The sequence below is a fragment of the Canis lupus genome, chromosome 12, assembly GCF_011100685.1.
Source record: "Canis lupus familiaris isolate Mischka breed German Shepherd chromosome 12, alternate assembly UU_Cfam_GSD_1.0, whole genome shotgun sequence".
Lineage (NCBI taxonomy): Eukaryota > Metazoa > Chordata > Mammalia > Carnivora > Canidae > Canis > Canis lupus.
Window position 1 is genome coordinate 28,033,127 of NC_049233.1, and position 26,560 is coordinate 28,059,686.

Below are 26,560 nucleotides of genomic sequence, written 5' to 3' on the forward strand. Positions count from 1 at the left end.
GTTGTGATTGATGATGACAGAAACCTTTGCTGTGTGGTATGTATATCTTTCCAGCATTCAAATCAAGATGTGAGTGCTTGAAGTCGAAAGATTATAAGGAATATTAATACAGGGTCTTTTTAAAATTCAACACAGTGCAATAAAGTATGTAATATTACTAGAAATGAAATCACTAGACAGATAAAAGATTTATAAATACTGAAAAAGAAAAAAGTATTCCTTAGATTTTTTTTTCAGAATATTAATGACTGAAACATTGGGAGCTGAGATTAGCATTAATGTTAGAACTGCAGTAAAATGGACAGTTTTTGGAAGAGTACAAATGTTTCTCAAAAACTTTATAAAGAACGTCGTTTCTTATTATATACAAAACCCCATACATTTTTTTCTTTTAATTCAGCATAATATATGGTGGAGTTATTTTAACAAAGGACACACTTTTAAATTATATCAATAAATCAAATACCAAACCAATAAAACATTTTAAATTTAACATTCTTATTTGTTCTATAGAAACACAATATTATGTCTCAGTGTTGCATTGAGATAATTATTTATTAGGTAGAAATGAAAATTAACTGATGTTTTGAGGGAGGGGGTGAGGTGGATAATAATGCTGTTCAAAATATTATCCAGTGTGAAGATGCTTTTTATTGGATTTATACTATTGTTTAGAAACAACTATAGCCACAAATTCACAATGCAGTCTAGTTGCAGGAAGATTATACATGCATATATAGCTTTGTTTTCTTAAAATGAAAAGTAACAATAAAACAAAATTATCTAGAATATTTATCTATCTGACAGAAATTAGATTTCTTGCAATGATCACTTTCTTGAGTATAAAATGAATTTGCAGAAATAGTATTAATGATACCATAGGATAATATGAAAATGATTTTCCCTTTTATTTAAACTTCTGTGCAAATAATAGCTAATAGCAAATACTTGTTGAGACTTCTATGTGCCAGTACTGCCCTAAATACTTTTTTGACTAACTTCACATTTAATATCCAATTTAATATTTGTAACTACCTCATTAGGTAGATACCATTATAAAAGGAAGAATTTATAACAAGATTTTATATTCTTTTTTTTATTTAAGATTTCATTTATTCATGAGAGACATAGAGAGAGATAGAGAGAGAGACAGGCAGAGGGAGAACAGGCTCCACGCAGAGAGCCTGACGTGGGACTCAATCCCGGGTCTCCAGGATCAGGCCCTGGGCTGAGGGCGGCACTAAACCACTGAGCCACCTGGGCTGCCCAAGATTTTATATTCTTAAACTCTAAATAGGTACATTATGGAGGTGACTATTCTGCAGATTTCTTATAAAAGTAAACCAAAAGTTAAGTATCAATAGTTAGTTATTAAATATATACTCTCATGACACATGCTAATTTCCCTTTAAGAACTTCACATATATTAACCCATTTAATGCCAAGAGGTGAAAAGCATAGAGCTGGGAATACATATCACCTTTATTTTATAGGTAAGAATACTGCAGCCAGAGGAAGAGAAGCAAGATATTAACTTTGATATCTGAGGAATACTAACATTGTATTACTTGTTTTGTTGTTCATATAACTCAGAGTTGTTTTTTTTTTTCTTGTTGATACATCAATTAGTTACACACAGAATGTAATATCCCTATATTGGAGATGAGGAAATGCAGGATGTGAAAGATGCATTGATGAAACTTCATAAACACAATAAAAAGTAGGACCAATGCCTAAAATCCTTGTGTTCATTTTCTTACTCCTAGTGATTTCTTCAAGGAGAGATATTAAATACCCATATGTGGTTGTTCAAACTTATTTTCATAGTCATTTCTAAAAGCCACAGAATGTGTCCAAAACTGTGCTGGGCACTTGGAAGACAAATATAAAAATCTGTGTCTTTCCTTACAGAGAGGGGAACCTGAAGCCCCAATTCAAGCCTGTCCTTGTGTTCCTTTCTATTCAGTGTTTGCCTTGAACAAGAGTGTCCTGTTTGGAGTGATAAGGCTTATAGCTACCCTGCTTAAAGATCCGATAATTTCATCATGACAGAGACAAGGACTTACTCTTAAATTTCTTAAATGTTACCTGGAAGAATGTGCAAGGTGCCATATATGTGTAGAAGAGCATTTCATTCTACCCAGGGTGTTACTTGAATGACCCACAGCTGGAATGCAGGCTTACAGGCAGAATGGGACTTCATCTAGTAGGTAGAATGATGATAGACATGGAGAAGTGGTGTAAAGAAAGGCAATTAAATCAGTACAGTTGGCATATAGCACACATAGAACAAAATGGAGGAACTAATATGTGTCACGTTAAATTTTTCAGTAAGTGCATCTTTTGCTTTCAGCATAGTTCTAGTAACTAAGCATATAATGATGAAATGGAGAGAACTTAATTCTCCTGTCTGATAATGTCATAATGCAAGCAAATGAAAGAAGCATTGGAAGTAGACTTAGAAAATATTAGTGGACTAGAACAGAGCGCCTAGAGCATTCTTCTGTTGTAATTGGCATTTAAAAATATTTTTTAAAAAAGAAAAAAATTTGTCACACTAATTTACCTATGCCTAGAGGACCACTTTGAACAAAAAAGAAGACAAAAAGAAGTTCTTTCTTTCTTTCTTTCTTTCTTTCTTCTTTCTTTCTTTCTTTCTTTCTTTCTTTCTTTCTTTTTCCTTTCAAATTTTTATTGAAATTCTAGTTAACATATGGTACAATATTGGTTTCAGGAGAGTTTAGTGATTCATAACTTAAAATTCTTCCTTTTTGTTTAAAATTTTTATTTCTGATTCAAAAGCCTTTATCACTTAATAAACAGCTAATAAAGTAGCAGACTGCAGCAGGTATGACTCTAAATAAGAAGGAATATAAAAACCAAACAGCAGAGCTACAAATCATAATAATTAAATGTATGGAATATTCTACAGGGACTTTCCAGAAACCCATAAAAAGAGAAAATCTCACAGCCAGAAAAAGGAGGCAAGGTTATAAATAAGTGTAAGCAAAGGCAAACTGTTGACTAGATTGCAACAAAATAAAAGACCAAACAGGAAAAAGAAAACAACTACTTTATGATAGAAATGTAGAACATTTGGCTAAATGAGCATTACTCCATTTAAAAAAAACTATTAAGTACTTTGTAAATAGATCATGATCTTTGACAATTTCTTCCTAGCCTCTTAAAATCTTTCCATATGGGGGTGCTTGGCTGGTTCAGTTAGCAAAGCATATGACCTTTGATTTCAGGATCCTGAGTTTGAGCCCCATATTGGGGGTAGAGCTTACTTTAAAAAAAGAAAAAAAAAAAAGAAATCTTTCCATATTGATAAGTCCCTTTTATTAACCCTACATTATTTATGAGGGCCAGATCCTTCATCCCATTGCATTCTATCTTCATTTTTTAAAATAATAAATTTATTTTTTATTGGTGTTCAATTTGCCAACATACAGAATAACACCCAGTGCTCATCCCATCAAGTGCCCCCCTCAGTGCCCGTCACCCATTCACCTCACCCCCCACCCTCCTCCCCTTCCACCATCCCTAGTTCGCTTCCCAGAGTTAGGAGTCTTCATGTTCTGTCTCCCTTTCTGATATTTCCTACCCATTTCTTCTCCTTTACCTTCTATTCCCTTTCACTATTATTTATATTCCCCAAATGAATGAGACCACATAATGTTTGTCCTTCTCCGATTGACTTATTTCACTCAGCATAATGCCCTCCAGTTCCATCCACATTGAAGCGAATGGTGGGTATTTGTCATTTCTAATGGCTGAGTAATATTCCATTGTATACATAAACCACATCTTCTATCTTCATTGAATTCAATCTCAATAATCTGACTAGAGTCAATATCATATCAGAGATGACCAGAAAAAAATCACCTCTTCCTACACTTAACTTTCATATTTCTCCCCAGCTAATATCGTCAAGAGGCACTGGAAGAAAAGTAATTTTTCTTTTCCTTTTCCTTCTTTCCAGAACCATCTTTTCCATAACACAAAGGGCCCATAATCGAACCCAGATCCTAGGAAAGTCCATGGTTGCCAGAGGGGTCAGCTGCCACTGAAGGAAGGTACTGTTTCAGCTTATTTTGTGAGACACATGGACAAGACCATCTTCACCAGAATATGGTAGAGTTGAATATTTTTCTTATTCAATGCAGGGCTAGGCAGCCTCACATATAACAAAGATGATTTTCTACTTTCTATGTATGAAATTCTGTGCATTTCTGTGCATTCCATCCTCCTCATCCCATTACTCATTAAAAAAGGAATTTATCTCACTTGCTCTTATGGGGACTGATTTCCTTCCCTGTCTCTCCTCCAGTCATTCTCCATAGAGTAGCTAACATCATCTTTGTTCTTTAATGCAATCTCATCATGACACTCACTTGATTAAAAGCCCTATGAGTTACTTCATTACTTTCTATAGAACAACGTCCAAATACCTTAAGTACATTCTCAGACTTTTACCACCCAGTTTCTCTTGGATATCTTTCCTGATTTCCCAGGCACTAGCTTCCAGGATTGTATTCTTCTTTCCTATACTGTGTACCACAGAGTTGTGTCATTTTTTGTTTCCCTCTCTGCTCTTTGTTTCTGCCATTCTTCTATAATTTCCTTTTATTCATTCTTTTCTCTTATATTTAGCACTAATGACAATCCAAATAAATCGCTGTTAGTTGAGTGAGTAAATGAATGACTGAGTCAGTGGACAGACCTGTCCCTTACTGTGGTTTGGTGCTGCATGCAGGCATTAGTCCTTTCATAGCTCTAGTTACTCAGTGTAACTGGATTGTAAAGAGCCGTATTAAAATCAGTATGTGGGGGTGGCTGGGTGGCTCAGTTGATTAAGAATCTGCCTTTAGTGTGGGTCATGATCTCAGGGTCCTGGGATTGAGCCCTGCATTGGCCTCCTTACTTCTCTCTCTCCCTCTGCCCTGTCCTCTGTTTGTGATCTCTTTCATGCCCTCTCTCATGCTTCCTCTCATGTTCTCTCTTGTGCTTTCTCTCTCTCAAGTAAATCAATGAAATCTTTTTTAAAAAATTGTAACATGTGGCCTTACATCCCAATTTCATTCTTTATCTCATGAATGTTGTATTTGTCTTCTTTGGGCCTGCTTGCCAACCTACCAAATGGATGATTTCCTTACAAAAGAGTTATTAGAATCAACTATGGTTAATGTAAGCAGGAACTCTTGATAACTTAGGTAAATATGTCAATTTCTAAGACACCAGTGTTGATTATTCTGTTACTACTCTAAAACTGGTTGATCCTGATGCGATTTATGTGGCATGCTCATAAATCAATGTCACATGTAAGAGCAGAAGTAGCCAGTTTGCTTCTCTCAAAAGCTGAACAAACTTTTATATTATTTTAATGTTGAGATAGTGAACAGAAGATTCCTTAGGAATCCTTTTCACTATGGCGTGGTCTAGATATATGCAGGTGGGAATGTGATTTCCATAAAGGCAGGAGAACCAGGCCAGACATCTTAGCACCTTTCTTAGGTTCCAGGTCTATGCTCCCTTCTTTCACATGTGCTTTGTAATCACATATAAAGTGACATCCTAAGTGAGGATCTCAACATGGGCTTGGAAGATGACAATAACTTAGAACCACATGTACCTCAGTAATAGGAAAGTTGGGTCTTGAATTAAGCTTTAATGAATACAAATGACTTGGATAGATTAAAATGGAAACTAAAAGGCATTCAAGGTCAGAAAAACTCTTAAATGAATCCTACCATTAGAAAAGAAAAGTCAGTGTGAAATTGGACAAACTAGGTATCTACTATAGTGGCTCTGGCATTCCTTTCTTTGCTCTGTAGAACTGGCAGCATGAGAGATCTGTAAATACTGAAAATTTAGTAAGAAAAATATATTTTTTAATATTGAAAAAGTAGTAGTAATGGAATTATCTGTTTTGAATTTAAAATTATAGTTTTAGTTATAAAATTTCAACAAGCTACCATGCTTCCTTTGCCATTTATTCAGTTATCTGCAAGTGGGTAGCATTGGTGCTTGTTGGTTCTATTGCAGGCCTGGTAGTTAATTTTTAAGGACAATGGCTCCAATTTAATTTCCTTTTTCTCATTCCATTGATGACATAAAGAATATCTCTCTATAAAAGTGAGCTATTGTAGCTGCCTCATACTATTATATAAGCTGATTCTAATTCTAAATAGATCTCTCTCCTTGAGTGAGTTGTCTTGTTTCTCCCTCCTATTTGGCCACCTATTGTATATTTTCTTTTGTCATTATTTGAGCAATCATTTAAAAATCATGTTGGATACCTATTGTTCCTTTTTTTGCCATTTTCAGGGGAATTATAATGTTCAGTGCTATAATTATAAGCTACCATAAAGCCAAACACATTTTTAAGTATTTATGGCTGCTAATCATTTCCTTCTAAAATTATGCCACATGGTTATTAGTTTCAAATTCTTAGTTCCCAAGTCTATATTGTTGTCTTGAATTGAATTCTCTATTTTATAAATTTAAAGTTGTCCACATAATTTATAAATCTTCTGTTTATTGAATATTCTAGAAGATTTATAACATGTTATAGAAATAATGAATTATGGAAATGGACTATTTTATTATGCCCAATAATTGTAAATTTAGCATTCATCATCCATTTCCACTAAATTCTGCTTCAAATCCTTGTTAAATCAAATATATATTAAAGTACTACTAGTATTTGCCAAACAGTGCATTGGGGGTAGTAACACACCCAATGAGAATCTCTACACTCAAGTCTTATTATTTATTTAGAGAGTAACACAATAAGAAGTTAATTACTTGCACATGGTGCAGGGGCCTGCTATTGCTGTGCAAATTCCATGAAGACCTTATATAGTCAAAAGTGATTCTGACTAATCTTGTTGGAGCCAATTTAAATAGCAGCATTCTTCATTCAAAATACATAGCTTTTCTTACACATTTCTAAAGTGAGTTGATGATCTTGCTTTAGAAGAATGGATAGAATTTGGAAATTTTGTATGGTTGAGGAATTATAGAATGCATTCCAGGCAAATGAAAAAACATGAACCCAGAAGCAGAATGGTGATTACATCACTCAGAGGTATATGATTGTAAGGTAACAAAGAACCCATTGGCAAGAGTAAGGAGAACAAAAGGGTCAGAGAAAGGATTCATAGGCAATAATGAAGAAAAATACAGGAAGGAGAGTAGGAATAGATCATTCTGAAAAGTTTGGGCAGAAGGATGACAATAAAAGGACCTGGATGCTAAATCTCATAACGAGCAGGTGTGATAAACAGGCAAGCCAGCTTGAACTATAACAGTAATCTAGCACATTGATGACAACTTGGACTGAGGTTTGAAAGTGCCAGTGTAAACGAGTGACTGATAAGGGTTTTTGTTTGTTTGTTTTCAGAAATAACAAATCTTAGTAACTGTCTGGACAAAGGTAAGAAGAGGAAAGATATATCAAAATAATTTAAGATTTTAATCCAGCTTAAACAAGAGTGGTAATGATATACTTATAGACAAGGGCACTGGGAAATGCATTTACTTAGAGTCTGGGGGTATAGTTGGAGGTAAACCAAAAACACATTTTTTTTTTTTTTTTTTTTCTTTTTAAGATACTTGCATTCTCTAATTTTATTTGTGGCCATTTTTCTAAGCAGACATCATTATCTTTCATAAAAACAGCTATTGCTAATATGTATTAATTTATATATTGTTCTAAGTGATTTATATATTTTGATTTAATTTATCCTCACATAACTCTATAAGATAGTTACTAAACTATTATTACAAAATTTTACAGATAAGGAAACTGAAGTCCAGAGGAAAAAAAATATGTTGACCAAGGTCACAAAGCTAATAAGTTCTGGGGACAATTTATGGAATCTAGTGGATTCAGCTTTTAACTACTGATACATACAACTCTCACTTGAAATACCCAGATTAGTATCACCAAGGTATATTTACTCTACCTCTTTTAGCTCTACATCCTTTTCTTTCTTAAGTATTATTCCACCATTAGTATCTTCTTCATTTTTTACTCATCGTGTTACCCCAGGCTCACAAGTGATCTCCTATCCTTGAAATGTTTTCCTGGTTTAATGAGTCCTCTATATTGGAAAACTGATCATGCTCCCTATCACATTTAAAAACTTCCAATGGCATCTCCAATAACCTTTAATATGAAGTCAAAATAAGCATGTAAGGTAAGCCATTTACAATCTGATGATTGTATATATATCTCACTTATTTTCCCAAAAATCCCCTTAATGAATCTGCTTTCCAAGCAGAGACTCACTGCCGCTCTGAGGCTGTGCATATTTTATGTATGTCTTGGCTTTTGCATATACTAATTCAACTGAGTGGAAAATTTCCATGGCTAACTAGAAAACCACTGATCAACTTTAATGCTTGTAAAACATGCTGTGTTTGAGCCAACAACTGTCTGGGCCTGATTTTGTTTGTGTTTTTCACCCACACTTGGATTCTCAGTTGCCAAGCTTTGCCTGTGCAATTGAATGCACTGCATCAATACAGGAATGAGACTTTTACACAGCTTTAGTCTCCTGGCTTGATTTTTATGAGTCAAGCCAGAATAATCTGCTCACATTCTCCAGATCATGTTTGCTTTCTTTGTGGCATCTGTTTTTATAGTTAAATGTATGACTTTTGCATGAGCTCCTGGTACCACCTGCAAAATCCCTTTGGTCTCAAACAGTTTTATAGGTCTCTAGGCTCTCCTTTCTAATCAAAATGTTCAAGTCTCCAATCTTTAGAGCTCTACTTTTGCTATGTAACCATAACTAGTGATATGTTAATAAGATGAGCAAATCCTAGCTACTGAGTATATTAGAAAAGTTGTTATTTCCTACACTTTGAATGCCTGCTTATCTCATCTAAAATAGAGGGCTCCTTGATAAAGTCTTTGTGTAGGTATGACGCTACCAATAAATACAGTCATTTTTCTCTACTGCAGCAAAGGTGTGCAGGGTACATTTGTTGTGGATTAATGACAATAAGTCAACAGGTAATATGCTGCTTTTAGATAAAGCAAGCTTAAAAATTAAGTAATTAGGTGACAAAGAAAGTTCACACTAAGTGAAATAATTTGCTATGATGAAAATAAATTGAGTAAGAAGACGAAAACAAATAAATGCAATTGTTAGTTACATTCAATCATATATTTTCTCTTTTTTCCCTAGGACATCCTATATACAAAGAAATACTGTGTATGAGTTTTCTTAATTTTTATGTAAGTATAAATAGAATAAGTTGACACAAAATTTAATATTTATAATTTAAAAAATTTACAGTGGATAGAGATACAGTAGAAATAACCACATCTAATAGCTTCCTTTGAAGTTTTGTGTAAGGAGATACATTAGCCATAATATAAAATTAAATTCAAAGTTGAATCTTGGGAAAACAGATGAGAAAGGAATGTTGAAAGTTATCAAATTCTTTGATAATTGTATAATTTACACAATTTGGAATAGGTCCTGTATTACTTTAAGAAAAAACTCACTTGCACATATATTTTGGCATAATAAATTATCATTCATATTTGGCCTCACATCATTATCAGTAAATTTCATTTTGTAATTTATCTTTTTCAGATCATGGTTGGTCATCAAAAAGAGAAATCTACTCATATTAGCTCAAGTAAAATAGAATTTAGTGGAGATCCACTAAAACCCAGGAAAATATGAGTAGTCAGGCATAAGGTGGAGGAAATAAGGGTGGCCCTAGAGACCCTAGCAGGAAAAGACCCTTGACTATGGACTTAGTATCTCCTCCTACCATCCTCTGCTTTTGGGTTTTTATCCACCTCCTCTACTCAGATGGAGGTCAACTCCAATCTCAACCCAGCATACTTTTTAGTTCAAATATCTACTGTCATCTCACCAATTAGACTATTTTTATTAATTCCTGTGGGTCAACAACAACAAAAAAATGGCTTCCTTGGCTTTAAATTCAGCAATAAGTTCATGCAGGAGCCTTGAGTTTCCTTAGGAAGAGGGTTTATAGTAATTATCTAGTGTTTTTACCATATTACTACTCTGAGCATGTTAATCTTATTATTTGAACTGTCCTTATATTATTTTACATATTCCTGTGATTAATAAGATTATTAATATTTTAAGCCCCAGACTGCTATGCATAAATATGTATTATGTAGTACAGAATTGGAAAAATACTTTATTTTATAAATTTTCTAATGGCCTTAATATCTACCTCTCACAGGATGGATTGCCTGGGAAGCAGATTCTTTATTTTCTTGTAAAAATTTATTTCTTTTTATTTAAGAGAAAGAGAGAGCAAGCACATGAGCAGTGGGGAGAGGCAGAGGGAGAGGGAGAGAAGCAGACTTCCTGCTGACAAGAGCCCAATATGGGGCTCCATCTCAGGAACCTGAGATCACCACCTGAGCTGAAGCCAAGAGTCAGCCACCCAGGTGCCCCAGAGAAGCAGATCCTAAGATGGAGATGATTATGCAGGAGGTTTATTAAGGAGCAATAGTGGTATCAACATCTGTAGAGGGGAAGTGGGTCTAAACAAAAGAAAAAGAGTTGGGCTGTTGTGTGGTCTCAATGGAAGCCCCCAGAAAAAAAAATACAGAAAATTCTGAAGTTGGAATATCCCTTAAAACTTGTAGCCAGTTGGATCGGAGGATTGGGTCACTATATCTATGTGTAAACTTTGCATACACCTTGGAAAAAAAGAATTAAGCCTTCAACGAATTACGGTTGCATCAGGACTGAGGTGTGACCTTAGCTGAGGCAGTACTGCCATCCCTAGAAGGAGCTGAGGTCTCTTTAAGAGCTTTTCGCAGGAGTACCTGCAGCATGGCAGTAATCTGATTTCTATTCCTGATGAGGAATTGGGGAAGCATACAATGACCACCATACCGATTCTTTCAAGTTTATACATGGCAATCATTAAAATTTCAAGTAATAAAAATCAATCCAAAAATTATATATATTTCAGTGTTCACCTTGTCATTTGAAACCGTATACTTGATACCCATATTATGTAATTCTGGTAGTTGAATAATTTTGAATTAAATACCCAAATGGCTTATATTCATGTAAAATAATTAAAATAAATACTCTAGATCTCTTCTATTTAATAGAACATTTGCAACATTTTATTAGTTTTGAAGTACCAGAATTTTCCTGCTTCATAATATTTACCTATTTGCTCTTTGATAAGTCCCTAGCAAAAAACAAATTTATATTTATCCTAGGTTCAAAAAAATATCCATATTATTGGAATGAAGCTTCATTTAAGCAAGCATTCATGTACTTGTTAAATTTAAAGACAGGCTTAGAATTTGTATGAAAATGATTTTATCTTTCCTAGCTAATCAATGTCCTGATTTTAAAAAGTTTAATCACACATTCAAATAATGTGCATTTCTCAGAAAAGGAATTGCACAGATATGGCAAAATTAAATTGTGTCAATTAAATAACAAGGATTGTTAGAATTTCTTCACTGTGCATATAATAAGGGGCTGTGATGTTAAGTTTATCATATTGATTAGCCCCAGTTTGTTATGTTTCAGGAAGTAAGTTTTCCTAGGAGTGAACTAGTGAACGACGCATAAATATTTTTAAGTCAAAAGCAGAGTGAGATGAATTGCTATTGTAGAGCCTTAAGTGGATTATTTTATATTCTCAGAGCATCCATCAGAAAGAAAACTGTTTTAGAAAACCAATGTGATTGTGTCAAGATGATGGGACTAAATTGGCCATGGCAAGGTTTTGTCAGTGTTTTTGGCTGTTTTCATTATTGATTGCATAGCATTGATTACGTTAACTGTGCAGAGCTCCAATTTGCTTATTAAGTTTGCTAAAATAACAGATTGACATTGGCAGAATTTCTTTTTATTTGAGTTGCTCAAGAAGAACTTCTCATTATTTGGGGACAGTCTTAAAAAATTTACCTAATCACCACCCCTTTAAATTCTAGATTAAATTCTAGATTTTCAATTTTTATTTATTCATTTAATTGTTTGGAAATTTAGAAAAAGCCCAGTCATTAATATCTTATGATTGACAGAATAGCTATCTATTCTAAAAACAGTAGTGGATCATTAAGAACTTACATTATAGATAAAGAGGTAAATGGATATTCTACTCTAAGAAGGGAGATAAATAGAATATAGGAGGAGATAAATAGATAATAAGGAGATACATAGAATATCCTATTCTAAGAAAAGAATGAGTAGCATAGTGACATGTTTGTTTCTAAACAATACTCAACATTAATGAAACAGGGGAATAAATGTCTTGCCCATTTACTTATGGTATCTTGGGCTGTTAAATAATGAAATAAGTTATGACAATTGAAAATATTCAAGAACACCAAAATTATTTGGGTGGATCATACCTAAACACGAGGGGGAAAAAAACAGTCCATGGTTTCTTTCTGCAATACAGTCCCATATTCTATATGATGTGTGACTATAATTTAGTGGGGGAAAATGGTTCCAAGAACTTCCTCATCAGAAAAAGATGAAAATATAGATCAGAGAAAGGTGGATTCCTGTTAAATGAATATGCTATTTTGGGAAAGGAGCAGACCTTGATCTGGCCTTGATTTCTGTGTGCTGCTCTTAGATATCTAAACTTTGGAAAGGAAGAAGTTTTGAAAACTTTCAAGGAATTAAGTCTGAATAAACATCATTGGTCACTGCTAAGAAGATTGTGAGGATATATGTAAAAACCTCAGTTTTCAAGGTGCATGTGTGAGGTAACTTAATCTTATCGCAAAGAGACAGGTGAGCATCCTTGCACAAAAAAGTAAGAAGGTGAAAGTCCCACAGGGCCTTCACTCGCCTTGTTGCACCTCTACCACACAAGACCACGAAGACCCTGATGTTAGAATGTCAGAGTGCCAAAGTGACTCTTGCACACACTAGCTCTGGGACTTGGGCAAATTACATGCCCCTTGTGCCTCAGTTTCTTCATCTGCGAAGTGGTGATAAAAAGCACCAAACTCATAGGGTCGCCATATGTGTTAAGTGTTTAAAACAGTACTATGTAAGCACTAAGTAAATTTACTACATCTGTGATTATTTTATATATGTGTTAATGGCCCTGCGTGGCAGGGGTAGGGTACATGCATGCATGTAGGACTAAAGGTTTAAAAGTGACAGAACCATACATGGCCTGGTCTTCTTAAGAGATTGACCTTTAATTCCTTCCATCTTAATAATTCATTAATTTTCGAAATACTTATGTGCTATTTATGTATCTACTTTTCTAAGAAGAAAATGCAAGCTCAAGTCTTAAATTAGGAGTAAATCAATTTCAGGCAAAATTTTCCCTATTGGCAGTTTTCTTTCATCCTGTGCAGAACTCGAGTAGGAAAACCATAACATTAATTAATCTATCAAGTCTTTGAAACAATGAAAAAAATCCACTATAATTAAAGCTAAATAAGCTTTAAATGGATCTGTGGTATTTCTGCACCATAGGAATTATTGCAAGAATAAAGGTAGGTAGGAATATTCTGTCTTAGCTTGTAAGCTGCAACATAAGTTCTTAATGATCTGCACTGGTTTTAGGTGAACTTAACTCGTCTCTTCTTACCATAATAGGCCAGAACATAAATATCTTGTTAGATTGCTGATATTTTATTACCCTAAGCTTAAAATTTTAGATATTTTCTGTGTCATGATAAAAACACATGTGCTACCAAAACTTGAATTTTTCCTTTTTTTTTTAGATATTTTAACTCGATAGTCAATATGAAATAATTTTATAAAGTGAGCCAATTTCTTTAGGTACCTGTGGAAATATTTGGCAGTTAAATTCTTCTGGCATGCACACTAGGTAGTTCAAAGACAAATAGTCCTTGGGATGTGTTTTCTAAGGCTGAGAAAACTGGCTTGATTTGAAGAAAAAAAAAATCTGGGTCAAAATTTTATGCTATAAAACACTAGGGGGTTCTGAATCAAGGATTGTGAATCTGATGATGTTTTTTGATAAAATCTTGTTTTTAAGTGTTTATAAAATTGTTTCTGAGGATCTAAATATTCTAGTTAATGTTAATATAGATTTTTTGGAAATGGTTCAATGGATTTGCAGGTATCTCCCCAGCCAAGTATTTGGGATCAAGGATACAGATTAGGCTTTCTACTGTTAAAATGCATGCCCAAACTGGTCACCAAACAGCAATAAAGAACACTAAAGCCATATTGCCTCTCAACCTAAAGAATGACTTTGGCTCTCAATCATCAAAACTCCAGTCATATTTAGAAAAGTCAAGGTCAGGCAGCCCGGGTGGCTCAGCGGTTTAGCGCTGCCTTCAGCCCAGGGTGTGATCCTGGAGACCCGGGATCAAGTCCCACATCAGGCTCCCTGCATGGAGCCTGCTTCTCCCTCTGCCTGTGTCTCTGCGCCTCACTCCTCTCTCTCTCTCTCTCTCTCTCGCTCGCTCGCTCTCTCTGACCCTCATGAATACATAAATAAAATCTTAAAAAAAAAAAAAAGAGTCAAGGTCCTTGATATCTATCCCCTCTTGCACATGTTCTAAATTCTGTCTTTATATCTGGTTATATCTCTCAAAAGCCACGTGCTTGAAATTATCTCAGTCCTCAGCATAATTATCATTTTCAATTTTGTAAGTATTCTCTCAAATTTTAGAGAAGTTTTCTAAAAATTTAGGTATTTGAAAATTACTCTTAGATTTTAGGAAAATTCATCAGTGACACCTTATGGTGCTGAAAGCACTGATGTAAGGTCTCAAGTAACATTTTTTTTTTTTTTTGTGGAAAGGAGACATATTTTTCTTCAAAAATTGCTGTACATTTTTTGTTCATTTATTTGTCAAAGAAATATTGACTGGCTACTATGGGGGCCAGAGTCTGGGCTGGATGCTAGAGATTCAGTAAAGTTCTCAGCTCATTGTAAGTCAGGGAGACAGACAGGAAGATGATGCTGTGAACTGTGAGGAAACTGGAAGAGGGATGGTAGACATATTCCTTGGGAGACTCAGGAAGGTCTACTTGGGAAGAGGTGACATTTGACATGGTACTAAATCATGAATAAACTTTGTAGGTAGAGGAACAGGAAAAGATCTTAGGAGTAGAGATTATAACTTTTGCAAAGATACAGATGTGAAAGGTAAAGGTAAACAGGAAAGTATATGTGGCTAGAGGGAGAAAGACCACGCATCTAGTAAGGAAGGCTGGCAGGAGTTGAGATTGAAAAGGCACTTTGGGGTAAGTTGTAAAGGATGTGGAGGCTAAGTCAAGGAGTTTAATTTCACTCTTGGATACTTCATCATGGACTTCAAGCAGGGAAAGGACATGATCAGATTTATGAAATAACTTATTTGTGACTTTCTTATAGAATAGGCTGTTCTGGTGCCTTGAAGGTTACTATGTTTCCATCACTTAGCTCAGGTGATGAGACAAATAGCATGTCCTTAATTATTATCTGTTGAGTTAAATACTCAGTTATGAGGCTGCTGCAAGATGAAGATAAGATAAGGATGAAGAGCAATGTTGGATTTGGGGTGTATTTTACTATTAAGTTCTCTTTTGGATATTGACATGCCTAGAAATTTTTCCTCCTTTCCTGAAAGCTAGGAAATTGAAAGCTATATGATAATTATATGTGGTCCTCATAGTTGACATGTATGCTTCTTCCTTCTTATGGATTTTATTTTGTTTCAATTTCATCAATTCTTTCATGACTTATAAGCCACCTTAAATAGGTTTTGAGAATATGTTGAGTGAAAATTAATTCATATTTATTAAAAAATTTACTAGGTAACGTTGCTCATGTACTTCAGGACTATTCACCCCCAGACGACAGTGAAGGATCCTCACCGCCACACAGCCACAGGCTCATGCTCCATGGTGTACCTTCTGGAGGAAGACCTGCAGCTAGTCCAACAAGTCAACATGTCATTTTTGTTTCCAGAAGACTATAATTATAAAACCTCTACATCCTCTTTATGATGTTTAGTCATCTTTTTAATTCTCATGTTTTCAGAAATATATAAACATTAAGTTTTCACGCATGAATATAATTTCTAAACCTAGTTCAGAAAAGAAAATGTACATATCACTTAAACTCTTGGCCTTCTGGGATTCCCTGCTAACTTTATTTTAATAATTTAGAAAGTGTTAAAGGCAATCTATGAATATTGGATTTCCATGGACTATTCTTTGAACTATAACCATAAAACTTTAATTATCAGTACTTGTCACTTGAACTTTCTTGTTAATACAATAAAAACAACTAATAAAAAGTAAACTAAACCATTATTTGGCTTTGTAGAAGACACCTCAGTATTCAAGGCTGCCTTTGACTCATCACTATGCAGGAATGCTATGAAATAAGCACTTACTTTGAAAACAAGAAATGTGGACCTCTCAAAATGACCAAAGTAACTCTCTTCAGAGTATAGCTTAGATAAAGTCACACAATTCCCTCTAACCCTATTGCCTCATAATTAAGACAAAAATGGTAACCCCACAGAATTATTATGAAAATTGAAACAATATATAAAGTATCTCAATAAAATATACTCAATTGAATGTGTATTAACATTTATATAAGTGAAGTATAGAAATTGTAGTTATGGGACATCACATTTAACACACTCAGTAAGTTTATTATAAAATTAATATTTATTTTCATTATGAGAAATAATATGTTTTACCACTGTTTGCCTATCATCCAAATCTTCTGAATTGAACTCAGGCACAGAAATTAAAAATATTTTTTATATGATATTGGATGTTAAGATCAATTATTTCCTAAATGTGATAGTTTAATGATAAAACTGAGTTATTACTAATCTTATGTCAAAGCAAGAAGCATGCATAACTATGCTTTTGATGGGACAAATTTTGTTATTCACATTTGAAAACTCTTGTCATCATTAGCATGATAATTTAATAATTTATAAATACTTCATAGCAGTCTGCTGAGGAGTTAATATCTTGTCAAAGGATTAGTTCTAAGTAAGTTAACTACCTTAGGTTTTCTGATTTATTATTTTTAAGATTTTATTTATTTATGTGAGAGATAGCGTGTGAGAGAGCAAAAGATGAAAGCAGATGCTTAACCACTGAGCCAACAAGCACCTAGTTTTTCTGATTTAAAATTTCTTTACCTAATAAATACTAGGGAATTTCTATAGTTTATTGAGTGAAAAAAAGGAATAAATTATATAATTTATAGATTGCAATTGTCAGGAGTAATCATAAATTATTTCTGATTTTCTTTTTTTTTAAGATTTTTATTTATTCATGAGATACACAGAGAGAGAGAGGGAGAGAGAGGCAGAGACACAGGCAGAGGGAGAAGCAGGCTCCATGCAGGGAGCCCGACGCAGGACTCAATCCCGGGACTCCAGGATCACGCCCTGGGCCAAAGGCAGGCACTAAACCGCTGAGCCACCCAGGGATCCCCTTATTTCTGGTTTTCAATTAAATTTCCAACTAACTCTTTTGTTAAAAAATGTTTTATTTACTTATTCATGAGAAACACAGAAAGAGGCAGAGACATAGCAGAGGGAGAAGCAGGCTCCCTGAGAGGAGCCTGATGCGGGACTCAATCCCAGGACCCTGGTATCATGCCCTGAGCCAAAGGCAGATGCTCAACCACTGAGCCACCCAGGTACCCCTAACTATTTCCTTAATGTAACTTTTTAAGATGTTTCAAAATAAAGTGTATAATGTCATGATTATTTTAATAATTTTATTGCATTATTGAATTGGCCTTATTTAGGACAACTTAAGTAACAATTTGACCTCATTTTCACAGTATTCATGATGCTCATTCCCAAATTATTTATGAGGTATTTCTTTTTTTTCCCAAGTGTTTATGAAGTATTTTCCTTCATTCTCAGATTATTTCTGAAGTTAAAATCTAACAAATAAGTATATGTTTTTGGTAACAGAATCTTATACACATTTAAAATCATATGCTCAAACATTAGCTGCCTAAAGCCACATTGATTTAGCAATACAGCCTTGGATACACATGTATTTTACCTCACAATTGACTTAAATGGGTACCCTTGGAACGATGGAGCTCATGCTTTTTAAAATCATATTTGTCCCTGCGCTTCCCTGTTCATCTATCTACTTTTATATGAAGAAGTTAGTGTTGATTTTCCATATTGGTGATGTGGAAGCTCTGAGACACCAAATCTACAATGATTTCAGAATCTGATGAGTAATAATTTACTAGAAACCTATTTAATACTGCTCAAACCACATAAGAGAACAAGTGTATTGACTTCTTTTTGTCAAATCTCACAATAATTAGGCTTTCTAACACATCAGATGAGTTGACTTAAAAAGCCTTAGTAATAACTGCAACTAGGAAAGAGAAATTCCTATGTTCTTTCTATAAATAGAAACAAAGCCCAAGAATCAATGCACATACAATGTTATTTTTAAGGTTCATAAAGTTCTATACTGAATCATAAAGTTCAGTATAGAAAATCTTTGAATTGGAAAGTTTTGGTCTGCTTATTTTCATTTTTTTAAAGATTTTATTTATTTGTGAGAGACACAGAGAGAGAGAGAGAGACAGAGACACAGGCAGAGGGAGAAGCAGGCTCCACACCGGGAGTCTGATGTGGGACTCGATCCCGGGTCTCCAGAATCACACCCTGGGCCAAAGATGGCATTAAACCACTGAGCCACCTGGGCTGCCCTACCCTCTGTCTTTTTAAACACTGGTAAAACCTCAAGAGACAAAAAGACATCTAAGTATTTATTGGCTGTTATAGTGCTAGGTTTCCTGACAAAGCTGGATGGCATTTTTGGAGATCACAGTCACATCTCTGACTTCCCACCTTTAATTCATAATAACCAAACTCACCACATTCCATTTGCCTTCAAGTTAAAGGTCAAGAAGCTGGAAAATAGTGCCTGACCCTATAATCCATTCAATTCCTACCATTCAGCCTGCCTGCGAAGATGGCTTGCTCAGACACTCCTCTGGCTCGGAGATTGAGAGCACAAGGGCTACTATATATAAAGATTGTCAAGTTCGAGTGGAACTGAAAAAACAAGGTGCATGGCATGTGTCAGCATTGACCTGTACTATAGAAGAACATAAATCAATGAATGCTAAATTCTTATCAGCTTTATCTAACCATGTGGAGAGAAAAATAATAGTATGGACAATGGAGTCGGAATTGTGGAAATAGTATTCCTTATGCTCTCCACTAACTAGTAAGGAGAGGAAAATTATTGTGGACTGTGGGCTGAAATTGGATTAGGAGTTAAAAGTAAAAGTTTCCCCCACTCTAGTTTTCTTCCTGTCTCTACTGCAGAAAGCATACTACTAATAAAATTCAGACATAGAAAATGAGACACTATTAACTTAATTTATGCAAATAGAGTTAGAAGCATAGTATTTAAATTTGTTGATTACTCCACAGTTTCTATCTTATAATTATATTCTTGTGTTTTTAAATATCTCCTTTCTTATAAACCAATGAAACAAACTTGGACATAGCATGTAAATTATATTCAGCTTCAATAAAATCATCACCCTTTTCTCCTATGACCCCTACCTCATTTCACATAGCAAGTTCAAGGTTGAATACACAGCTAGTTATAAGGTTGATCCCATTAAGACTACATTCTTTCTCTTGAATATGAAGGATCTTTAGAATTCTGTAAAAATCCTATAATGCAAATAGTATTACAAAAAGTTCAATGAAATTTAGGGAAAAAATTCACTGGTTATTTTCTACAGAATTCTTTTGGGTTCTGGCTTCCATGACAATAAGCTTTTTTCATTCTGTTTTGCTTTTTTCTAGAGAAGAAGAAGGAGAAGAAGAGGAGGAGGGGGGTGAAGGAGGAGGAGGAGGAGGAGGAGGAGGGAGGAGGAGAAGAGTTGCTACCACAAATAAAGGGGTCAGAAGGGAAGGACTCACAGACAAGTACATCTTTAAATAAAGTGATAAAGCAATGCCAAAGGCCTTAACACTTGAGAACGTTCCTGAATAGAATATCAAGTGCTTTTCTAGCCTTACTAAAATTAGTTATATTTTGCTTTCTACTACACTAGTAGTTTGAGTGTCTAGCTTTCTGAATGTCCAGGTAGTTTCATATTAACAGAGGCACAACTGGTAGAAACAAGACAGGAGTATAAAAAAAAAATTAGTACAAAAAAGCAAATTAGTGAAAAAATTAATGAAATATTACAAAAACAAATTCTTACTTTTAGTCATTCTTATTGGTTAAAGCTATGTAATAATACCCATTTAAAGCTAAGTTAAATTTATTAGAAATTTAATACACCAATGTAGAATAACTGACAGAGCATTGTCTTAGAGATGTTTTTTTTTTCCAATGTTAAATTCTGGGTAGTTGTTTGTATTATGGGTTTCAGTTTTCTCCTCCTTAAAATAAGTTATTTATAGAAAAATGAGTTTTAAGTTTTATTCAAGCCCTAAGATGATATGACTGAGGAATGGTAACCACATGACTGGCATGACCTCTGTTTCTCCATGTATGCTTTTTCTTTAGGCTTGGGCTCAAGTGGTTGCTGCATTTTTATAAAATTTAAGATCTTTGGCCAGTGATTTTCAATCTGATTGGTTTCAGGACTCTCTTATGCTCCTGAAAATTACTGAGGACCCCAAAGAGCTTTTGTTTATGTGGATTACATTACACTGCATTAAAGCTTAAGTGATCACTAATGTAAGTATCACTCTCCAATTGCTATCTTGGCTCTCCTCCAAGCCTCTGGTCTCATCAGTTTTAGCATGATTGAGCTTGATCTTCAGAGAAAAAAAATTAATTTCCTTATTTTTAATCCTTCAGATTAAACACTGTAACCTCAGTGGCTATTCTCGTGCTTTCATCCAGAGCTTAGAACCTTTTTCAGGTTATTCTGCAAGTGGGTTTTTGCAACCTTCTCAAAACAGATCAATAAAATATCATTTCTCCTGACTCTCTTCCATAATTCATATCTACTCTCTCCTGTTTGATGAAGTTGGAAATTTTTGTTCAGGCAACTTAAAAAGAAAAAAAAAAGTCCGTGTGTTAAATCAGTGTTGTTTTTAAATTAGAGAAATTTTAGATTACAAAGATTATCATTTTACAACTAGACAGCTATGGCAAGACCCTCTTCTTATGCTTTTAAATGGTCATGGTTATTCTTTCAACCTCAAATTTTAGTTTAAAAATGTTTTTCAGACTTGTATGAAGGTCGAAGGCACTATATTCTCTGAAACATTCAAATATTATTCTGGAAGTAATTGATTCTTCATGACTTGCCTCAATGTAGCTGATTGTTTCTTAAGGTGTAGTCAGTGGTTGCAGATTCATAGATCTCTCTCTGGAGCTACAAAATCAGAATTCTCTCTTCTCAGAATTCTCTTTCTAATATCATCTCTTTGAAATTCTGTGTTCTTTAGAGTGTGGCATATACCTGTACTATAGTTGTTCCTTCCACTCATCACTGTTAGGGGAAAAAAAACATCAATGGCATCCAATGGATTTGATGTCATTAGGAAATCATAGAGACTGCTATCATGGCTACATTAAAATAATAATCAATTCCAGTTCTACAGAGTGCACACTAATGAATATAATATGATGTGAAATAATTTCCCTATGGTAAAAGGGTATTTTGCAATCATATAAATCAAGAGTCTGAGTCTTTCTGAGAGGCAACTCTCTATCATACAAAATAATCCTAAACAGATGGCTATTGTTCTGTTCTAGAATGGCAACAATTATATATATATGTGATATTTGTAAAAATGTACAGAATAAAGAAAAGAAAAAAATAACATTGCAAACTTTTTGTTAGTGCTACTTGTGGAACAACATAGGCAAGACGGGAGCCCATTCATGAAAATAGGTGCATATAATTCCCTCTTCCCACACACACTTTGATGAAGGCATTATTGTTTACAATGAATAGTGAGAATCAGTTTTTTTTTTCATTCATTTTACTCTTTTGTTCTCCCAAATGCTATAATGCATATTCAAATCTACCTAGTAGGAAATTTAGCCTAGCAGTAAATGACTGCATACAGGTAGTGATAATTTGAAGATTGCTTTGAAGAAAAATGAAAGACAAATAAATTCAAATTGCTTAAATATAAAAAAGCCAAAAAAATAAAAAAATAAAAAGCACAGAGGAGAGAATAACATACAATGGTATAATATCTTTGTGAAATTTCATGGACAGGATACTTTTCAATGAATATGTTCATGACTAATTTTCAGGTACTATATAACTTTTTCACATCTGAATGAAAATGCACATTATCATGTATATCATCTACACTGAGTAGACATTCATAACATAGAAGAGTGCAAATCTTAGCAAAAATATTGATATTCTTTTATAAAATTTGTTTCCTTCTGAAAACCTTTAAGAACATCTCACATTGATTTTTATCAAGTGCTATTCTCAAAATTGTTACCGCTGATATAACATGAAATTATTTTAAAATTTAAAAGAATATTCATTCATTAATGCTTTTTTTATAGAGTTCTTCCTTAAGAAGATAAAGGTACATGAAAAGATTATACAATACTTAAAAATCCAGACTTTATAAAAAACAACTATTTTTAAAAATCAAAACACCTCAATACAACATCTGATAACAAAGGTGATTATTAATGCACCACACAAAAAGTAAATTGCTCTATATTTTATTACATTTTAAAATAATAGGTCATATTTAATTTTTAAATATCTGTACTTGCATAAGACCAAAATATTGATCCAATACTTGATCAAATCAAGGGAAAGTCATTCAATTTTTAATTTGCCCTTTCTCTGAATTTGTGAATTTTTTTAAATTTTTATTTATTTATGATAGTCACACACACAGAGAGAGGCAGAGACATAGGCAGAGGGAGAAGCAGACTCCATGCACCGGGAGCCCGACGTGGGACTCGATCCCGGGTCTCCAAGATCGCGCCCTGGGCCAAAGGCAGGCGCTAAACCGCTTTGCCACCCAGGGATCCCTGAATTTGTGAATTTTGAATGTGAATCACACATGTGTCAATGGGAATAAAGCCTTAAAGATTATTTCTAAAATGTGTTAGATTTAGCACCCTCAGTGTGAGGACAGTCTCTGCATCTCAACTAACAGCCACTTGACTGCCCATCCAGGGATGTCTGAGTATTCAAGACCTGCAGAACCCAACCTTCCTTAGGTGATGCCTTGGCCTCATCTGTCTTCTTTCTTGCTTGCTAAGATCTTTTAAAATTATGAATAACAAAAATAGGAGCCACTGACAATTGATTCTAAAGCTCTGAACTATTATGTAGTCAGCAAAAGAATCCTGTTGTATATATATGTATTTTACATATATGTTTTATATTTATATAATATATATTTATATATAAAAATTTATATATTATTTATATGAAATTATTTGCCTTTTCCAGTTAAGGTCATAATGTAGTTGAAACTCAAGATTCCATGAAACAAAATAGAAAGCCTCCAGAACAGCATGTATATGTATAAATATAAAAAGGCTGATCACATAATCTAAATGGAGGGGTTCTTCATAATACAAACAATATTTTTTTTTATTTGGTTCCTTCTTATTGGTCTGTGACTGTGTCTCTTAGGAAATCTCAGGATGGTTTAAGAGTAAGAGTAATGTACAACCAAAAGGGCCCAGGGCAGGGGGGATATTTTACTTCTTTATGCTTTAATTCAGTATATTTAGAGTGGTATATAACGGAGAATCCAATATGAGACGCTCACAGTGCAGTTTCTGCCTTTAGGCCACATTTATGTTGTACCTCTGATTGGAGATGGAAGGATATGTATTTCTAGACACTGTAGGACCTAATAACTACTGCATCAGTCAGCATCCCTGACTTCTCTCCTACACATTCCCTCAGAGAAAAGGAGTTTTCTGAGAGGACAGGAAAGGCACATACAGTGGATGGCTGCTATTTCTGTCTGCCTAGTATCAATTGTTCCTAATTCTCATAATAAAATCTGAATTGATTTTATGACTTAGCAATCAGACACTAAATTTTGGGGGGTGTTTAGGTGTGTTACCTCTCCTGACTCCAGCTATGCAAACCAGATGGTAGCTTCCTAAAATTTGCATCTTTAGCTAAAGGACATATAAACCAAGAAATGTTAGGAACATGCTCATGGAAATGGCAGCACCTAATGAGATCTTTTTTTCTTTTAAGATTTATTTATTTATTTATGAGAGATACAGAGAGAGAGAGAGAGAGAGAGAGAGAGGCAGAGACAAGCAGAGGGAGAAACAGGCTCTTTGCAGGAGCCCCATGTGGGACTCGATCCCAAATCCTGGGAACATGACCTGAGCCGAAGGCAGACGCTCAACCACTGAGCCACCCAGGTGTCCCCCTAATGAGATCTTTATTTGTTCCTGCTAATCATTCTTGACTTTTCTAAAACTTGTCCCTTCTGAAAACTCTTCAGGATTTTTTTCCCCTTAGTATCCTTCTGTTAAAAGCACCCTTTCCATCTGTGTATATGTGTGTGGTGGTTTATACATACACACACATATGCAGAGTTATGTATGCATCTAATATGTGCATGCACTTGCTAAATTATCCAGAATTGAGTTCTACTGGTTGTAACCAATACTTGTATTTACAGTGAAATTCTAAAGAGTTAGAATGTATCTTACTCTCTAGTAGAGGAGTCAATGCAAAACACCACCAACAAATAATGTTCAAAAGGTTAAGAGGGGGATTTGGAAAGGATAGTACCAGCCAAAATAAGCAATAGATTTAAGAAGCAGGTAAGCATAAGAGTGAGTGAGGTTAAATGAAATGTGGATGAGGAAAGACCACTGATTTTAAGAATGAAGATGATGATCCTTTAAAGAAAGTTGTATAAGTTGATGCTCTGAGGGACAGGGGAGGCAGCCATCTAGACTACCCTGTACTGAGGTATGAAAGGAGGAAGAGGAAGTTAAGTAAAGGAAAGGAGAAAATCAGTGGCTTGGGGAAGAGGCAGGGCTAAAGAGTAGCATGTAAGTGATCTATTTCAAGTAAATGAAAAAAAAAAGGCAAAAGAAGGATTTAAATATGATAGCTCATAATAGACAGAGCAAGTATACAGAAGATGCTAAAAGATTGTAAAAAAGATTAAAAGAGAAAAGATTAAAAGAGAAGAGAAAAACAATAGGTGTAGAGATTTGCCTAGGAAAAGAATAAACACAGAAGTAAGAAAGTGCCAACAGCCTAGATTAACAGGTCTGTAAACTTTTAGAACACAAAGGTTTTTAGTTTTCAAAGTAAGCCAAAATGATGTGTGAAATAATTCTAGAAAAATAATAAAACACTCCTTTTTTATGTACTCTCAATTGGTATATCTGCACATGGTTTGTCAATGTTTTGTATTTTTCTGAAAAACAAAGAAAGCTTTAAAATGCAGTAGATATATATGACTCTTAGTACTGTGTTACTTGAAAAAAAAATCTAAGTAGGAATGACCCAAATATCCCTACATGGTGTATTTTTTCTACTTATACTTTTATAGAAATAGTTTTACAATAAGGTGCTTATTAGTCTAAAACCTATTAGAAAATTCAATTTAATTTTAATTATAAAATAGCCAAGTAGACACTTTTATGATAGGTAATATAAAATTCATGAACGAGTACATAATTAAATTAAAAATAGCTCTATGTGAGATGTTCTGTTCTTTACCCACAAAAATGTACAAATCGATAAAACTGTCATTAACTTTCTTTTCTTTTTTTAAAATTTTGTTTATTCATGAGAGACACAGAGAGAGAGGCAGACATAGGCAGAGGGAGAAGCAGGCTCCCTGCGGGGAGCCGGATGCAGGACTCAATCCCAGGCCCTTGGGATCATGACCTGAGCCAAAGGCAGATGCTCAACTGCTGAGCCACTCAGGTACCCCTGCTGTTCTTTTCTTTCTCAAAATATTTTATTGCTCTTCCTTAAACAACTTACTTTTATATTTTAAACATATTCTTCTATGAAAATAATTAAAATGACAAACTAGTATGTTGTCCAGGGAGAAAAGTATTAATTTATTTTTGAATTTTGAGACATATAAACTGGCAGCATTTACTATGTGCATGAGCCATTAAAATAAGAAGAAACTATTTTCATTGTTTCTATAATAAATGGATAGATGTTAAGTAGATAATGGGTAATAGATAACTAATGGATCACTGACGAATAATACTAAAGAGAATTCCTCAGGTCAAGGCAATGAAGGAAAGCTTGAAATCTGCATGGATATTTGAAGTATCGATTATTATAGGATGTTTACAGTAATGACTGATAGATGGATTTTTTCTATAATTATAAAAGAGAAACAAAGTCTTAAACCACAAAATAGTATGATTGCTGCTTTGCTTTAGAAAGAACATTCTTACAAGAAAGCAAAGGATGACTGGACTCGAGGCAATGAGGTCAAGGAGGGAGCCAACAGAGTAGAAAGAATTATGATGCCTTTTAAAATATCTTTCATTGAATCATTTCTCCCATCAATTTGCACAGAACTATTTCTATGATTAGTGTCTATCACATAAGAGCACAGCTCATTGTTTGAGCTCTCCTA

General features: G+C 34.3%; 1 protein-coding gene across 1 annotated transcript in view; it reads right to left on the reverse strand.

Moving 5' to 3' along the window:
* EYS (eyes shut homolog) overlaps positions 1-26,560 on the reverse strand; it is a 1,532,152-nt gene that overhangs the window by 628,655 nt on the left and 876,937 nt on the right. The window lies entirely within an intron of this gene.